The sequence below is a fragment of the Microtus pennsylvanicus genome, chromosome X (assembly GCF_037038515.1).
Source record: "Microtus pennsylvanicus isolate mMicPen1 chromosome X, mMicPen1.hap1, whole genome shotgun sequence".
Lineage (NCBI taxonomy): Eukaryota > Metazoa > Chordata > Mammalia > Rodentia > Cricetidae > Microtus > Microtus pennsylvanicus.
Genome location: NC_134601.1, coordinates 69,808,812 through 69,814,811, shown reverse-complemented (window position 1 = coordinate 69,814,811; position 6,000 = coordinate 69,808,812). Strand labels below are relative to the sequence as shown.

General features: G+C 44.6%; 1 long non-coding RNA gene across 1 annotated transcript; it reads left to right on the top strand.

The window, feature by feature from the left end:
• Nucleotides 1-826: 826 nt before the first annotated feature.
• On the top strand, nt 827-5,803 carry LOC142841288 (uncharacterized). Its single transcript, XR_012909045.1, has 3 exons — nt 827-1,038; nt 4,987-5,390; nt 5,625-5,803. It is a non-coding gene; the product is annotated as an uncharacterized LOC142841288 (long non-coding RNA).
• Nucleotides 5,804-6,000: the final 197 nt, after the last annotated feature.

Here is a 6,000-nt window from a genome sequence, read left to right as displayed (position 1 = left end):
CTTTGACCCTAGCTCTGTGAAAATCCAAAAGGAACGCTGATAGTCTGCCCCTCCTTCACTTCTCTAGGCTGTGCCTTGCTGACCCTACTGCTGAACTGCCCTGCTTGCTGTTGCTGGGGGGAGGGAGCAGGGTTGTGATCTCCTGCAGCACAGCCTGGAGCCAGGCCTAGGCGGGACAACCAGCTCCAGCTCAGAGCAAACTTCTCAGCAGGACGCAGGGCGGGGCATGGCAGCGACCCAGGCTGGAGTCAGAGAAGGGGGCAGCCCTGGCCCCCACATCTGCACGTGAGTCCCCAGCCCAGCAGCGGCCACCTCAGCTGTCAGCATGGGCCAAAAAGCAGTCCCTGGGAGGATTCACCACGGGCTCCAGCTACCCTTGCCCAGGGGAAAAGCCTCTGCTATGGGCGCCGATGCAGAGATGCTTGAACTCCTTAGCATCATCGCAGGAGCCCAGGGAGCATAACTCTCCCCTCAGTGCCAGGTCCTGGGGTGACACTATGCCTCTGCCACACCCCACTCCACAGGGGATCTCACTAACGGGAGAGCTCTCTTAGCCCTGTTAAAACCAAACAAAGGCTTTAGCTCCCTTAGACATTGTTCAGGAATAAGCCCAGCTGATGACTAGTTGGGCCATGTAATCCTGCTCTCAACTAGCTCTCCCTGCTATAGCAGGGAGAGACTGGGGCCGGAACATCCACAAGAAGGGAATGCTTGCCCCCTGTAGTCCCTGTGCTGAATGTAAGGTCCTCCCTTGCTGATCTGGAGTCCACCAGCACCGTACAGGAGGACTGGGGGGAGGAGGGCTGCCTTAGACAGTCCAGGGAGTTCCCTCCCCCTATAGCCAATGCAAAGGTCTTCCCAGCTGCTACTGGCAGTGTGAGGGCTAAAGAGGAGCCTCCGTGGTGACCTATGTGGCATCCCCGAGGAACTGAGTTGAGGCTTCCAGATGGCCTACCAATCCTGACCTGATGAGTTCCCTGGAGGGAATGCCTCCTGGGGCCTCTGGAATCCCATTCAGAGAAAAGCTGCTAGGTTGCTGTGAGTACTGAGGTGAGGATAGGGGAAGCTTGTGCTATATAGCTAGGAGCTCACTGTGGACAGAGCTGAGGCTGAAGCCAGGTCCTGGAAGGATCCCCAGTGGGGTTCCCTGTGGAGAAGGCTTATTTTCCTTGGAAAATAAGGTGCTAGAGACTGAATGTCAGCCCCCCATCTGCAAATGCCATGTAAAACCTTGTGCCAAAGAACTGTGGCCCTTGCCCAGGGAAAGTAGCTGATGCTAGCGCCAGGGTCATGGAACTAAGGCCTCCTGTGGAGACACACACTTCAGCCAGCAGGGTCCAAGCTGGTGGTAATTCCTCCCCCACAGGACCCAGTAAGCCTGGGAACCTGCAGTAGGCTATTTCTCTCGGGTCGGATACCCTATTAAAAAGCAAAGGTCCCCTAAAGAGCCTGGACCTTTTCCTTTTGGCAGTAAGGCAAAAGATTGCAAGTAAATATCCCTGTGGCTGTTGGTAAATGGCAAATGTGGATTCAGGAGTGGCAGGTAGTGGAGTAAGCTGACATTAAAAGGGCCTACCAGTCCTGATAACATCTCTCTTCTGGGGATGCTCTGTTCCAGTCATCATGTGCTGCATCCAGGGTAAAAGCCTCTGGTTTAAAAATTGAAAAATAAATTAAATTAAGTCACTTTAAAATAATGTGCTTATATAAAAAAAACTACAGATTGTTGGTTTCTATATTTCTTACTATGCAGTGTGTCCAGAGGAAAGTAAATTCCCAGCTCTGTTTAGATGGGTGCAGGATTACACTGTCTTCAAAAACTATTGCTGTAAAAGCCCTGGCACAGGGCCAGGGCCATATGAACAGCCCAGCTGAGCTTCTAAGCAAGCCCATGTTTAGATCTGAATTTAACACTTGTCTGCTCACAATGCTTGTGATAAGGTGGGAACCCCGAGTTACCCCACATGGCAAATATCTGCTAAAGCCTCTCACCCCACCACAATGGCAAAGGGGGTGTTACTGAATGATGAGGTTGAGTTAAAATGGCCCTTTTGACTCTTTATAATGTTTATGGCTATTTTAAGAAAACATGGCGAAGATTCTCATTTATTATTAATGAAAATAGTGCATTTTGGGTTGTTTTCAGATTCTGTCTATGATAATATAAAGGATATCGTTAACTTTTAAGGTAATATTTTATCTAATTCCAAAAATCCACCATACTGATGTACAAAGTAGCTGTAAGTGTAAGTTGTCAAATAATATTTTTAATCTTGGTCAGTTTTACCAAAATAAGATAAAATCTCAGAATTGTTTAATTTGCATTTCCCTGATGATTAAGGATGTTATATTTAAGCAAATTTTAAATATCTTTCAAGTCATTTCAAGTTCATTTGTTGAGAATTTACAGTTTTGGTCTGTGATATTATTGTACTGAAATATTTGTTTTTATGAGGATTAAGTTCCTAAATTCCTTATATGTTTCATGATACCTCCCCATTCTACAGGCTGATATTATGTTCCGTTGATTATATCCTTTGCTACACAAAAAGCGTCTCAGTTCTAAAAATCTTATTTATTGATTGTTTCTCTCAGTGCCTATGCCACTGAGGCTGTGTTTGAAAATGAATTTTAAACTTTTTTTTCCTTCTATAAAAAGTTCAATATTGTTGGTTTTATGTTAAGGTCTTTAATTTGTTTGGATTTCAGTTTTGTGCATAGAGATAAATATGGATCTATCTTCATTCTTCTACATGATAATGTCTAATTAATTCTTAAAGGGAGAAACTGACAGTCAAAATGCTGGGCTCATGGCAAATCTCAGGGGGGGGGGCTGCAAGGCACCCCACTAATTCGTCCAAGGTAAGAGAGGTTCTCCAGTGGCCAGTTAAAATCTGTGTTCCTTAAATGATTAATAAAAGTTTACAGGCATTTTACCCAACCTCTGAAGGTCAGCAGACAGTGGTAGCTATGGCCTACATAGGACAGGCAACATCAGATATAAGAAAAAAGTTACAGCAAGTGGATGGGTTACAAAATTATACCTAGTAAAATTTGGAGAGACAGAAAAAAAAGTTAAACGAGGGACAGAGAAAGGGAAGCAAAAGAAAGATAGGACTCAGACAGATAAGGAGCCTAGGCAACAGAAGATGAAAGACAAATGAAGAGGGACACTGGAGCTGAGTAAAGAATACAAACTGGACACCTTACGAACTATAAATTTGGGAAAAAGACAAATAAATGACTCGTTCCTCCCTGGTCACTTCTGAATGTATGACCAAAGCCTTTTGTTGACCAAACGAGGGACTTTTGCTTTCGCTGCTGTTTTCAGTTCTGCAGGAGACGCAGGCTGCTTGTCTGCCTCTGCCTCTACCACGCCCTCCTCACCAGGATGAACACCTCTCCCTGCCTTCACCACTGAAGAAATCCTCACCTCCTAGCAACTGCCTGGGTGCTGTGCTTGCTCTAAAGCCTGCATGAGCCCTGACTGCTCACTCTACAGTCTTGCTCCCCTCACCCATGTCAGACTGCGATACAGCAGTCACAATGCTAACACAGGTGCCCTCCTGTGCCAGACTACTGCTCCTGTGCTGGGCTGATGTCGATGGACTATGGATCCTACCAGCATCTGCATAAAGGACAGGCGAATGGCAAAATGGCAGGCTAAGCTGTGCCAGGCAGAGCCAAAATTGAGGGCGAAGCTTGCCAGGGGCACAAGGCTGGCGGTCCAAGCTAAGCAGGTACACAAGGCTGAAGGTCAGTGGAAGGCGGGGGCAACATTGGTGGACAGGAAGCAAATGATCTGGGCCAGTAGCCTCCCTTCAGGGATGGCAGCCCAACCAGAACACTGAACTTGTGGCTTTGATACAAGCTCTACAGATGGCAGAGGGAACGTCTATACTAACAGCAGGTATGCTTCAAAGCAGTATACAGACAAAAAGGATTGACATCTGTGGAAATTTTGAGCCTCCAGGAGGCCACACATTTGCCAAAGAGGATAGCCATCATACATTGACCAAGACTGAGACACCCAATGTAATGGCTAAAAAGATCATAAAGAAATCATCCTGAGGTTTGGGATGCCCAAGATAATCATGTCCCATAATAGACCTGCCTTTGTTGCCCAGGTAAGTTAGGGTGTGGCCAAGACATTGGGGATCAATTGGAAATTGTGCTTACCAACCCCAAAGCTTAGGTCAGATAGATAGGATATATAAAACTCTAAAAGAACAAATTGACATAATTGGCCCTGGAGACCAGCAAAAATGACCGGACAGACCTCCCTCCCTCCTGTCCTGTTCTGGGTTCAAAACACCCCAGCAATCGTTGCCACTAGTTCTGTTGCCTGGCTAGTTAGCTGCTGCTCATGTATCTGCTGACAATGGCTGACCCTGGTGATGAAATCCTGAGCTCAAGGCTTACACAGGGCAGGCACATCTGCTATAAGGTGGGCTTACATCACCTTTAAGGCTCTTCTTTCCTAGAGTCAGAAACCCACAGGGCTCTGATCATTTTTTGGTGTCTTTTGAAGCACAATATCAGACAGCAAAAGCAAAAGGCAATTCTGTTCTGTTCCTCCACTGTGTGTCTGGGACCTATTGACAGGAATTATTTTGTACAGTTTGAGATTTTTCCGGATCAGACCATTTTGTGCAGATAACGCAGAGAAAAGCAAACACACCTAAATCTTCCTTAACTCTTGAGAGGTTTTGTTTTTCTACAGGAAAATCTTTCTTTAATCTGTGGGGTTATGAAATGATATGGCTTTCATAAGATAAACAGATGTGGTTTAGTATATGATAAAATAGATGTCAATGGGATGTTAAAACTTTTTTTAATGCTGTACTTACAAATGTAAAGCCTGGGTAAGGTCAGTCTCAAAAAATGATATTTATGTCCTCATTGGCTGTCCTCTGGCTTTAGGGCTTTTTGTTTTGTTTTAAACATTTGTCATCCTGTATTGCATTTTCTCATTGTTTATTGAAGTTCTCACAATGGACACAACCCTGTACATTTGGATAAAGCTGATGCTACGGGATGCAATGGAAACCCGTAAATGCCATGTGGTGCCAGCTGGACCGAAACTGACCTCTCCGGCACATTCTCTGGAGTTGAGGATCAACACTCCTGGTGTCTACAGCAAAAGAGATTTGTTTTCATAATACTGAACTTGTCTCTTATGAGAAGGCATCCATGTGTTTCTTAGGGCTGAGTTAAGCTCTTTGTGGTCAATAGACTATTATTGCCACAATGTTGGGTGCTATTCTCGGGTCTACAGTGGTTCACAATGTCTACCATGTAGTTACTTTCAAGCCTCATTCAGATAATTTTGCTAAGAGCTATTCTGCATACCCTAGAGATGTTCTACTATCTTTCCCCAATACTGCTCTGTAAAGTATGAGTTATTTTGTCCCATCAGTTGTACTAGTTTTCATGTGGCTATTGTCAGAGCAAATCTTTCAGAGGTGGTGCTTCATAACAGGAGGGGTCTGGATCTGTTGTTTTTAGAAAAAGGGAGTCTTTGTGCTACACTCAGGGAAAAATGTTACTTTTATGCTGACCATAGTGGATTGGTTAGAAGATCCATGACCACACTTAGAGAAAGATTAAAGCAGAGACAAAAGCTGTTTATGGTTTAATAAATCACCATGGTTAAAAACCTTAATTTCCACTATAGCTGGGCCACCTACTTATTTTACTTCTCATCTTTACAATCGGCCCTTGCATTTTAAACCGCCTGGTCCAGTTTATAAAAGACAGGCTGTCAGTCATTCATACCCTAGTACTGACCCATCAGTATCACATGTTACTACAACAAGAAACCGAGGTTCTAATTATGAGTGAGTACATCCCATGTTCATCTTTTTGGGTCTGGGATACCTCACTCAGGATAGTGTTTTCTATTTCCATCCATTTGCATGCAAAATTCGAGAAGTCATTGTTTTTTACCGCAGCGTAGTACTCTAGTGTGTAAATATTCCATACTTTCTTCATCCATTC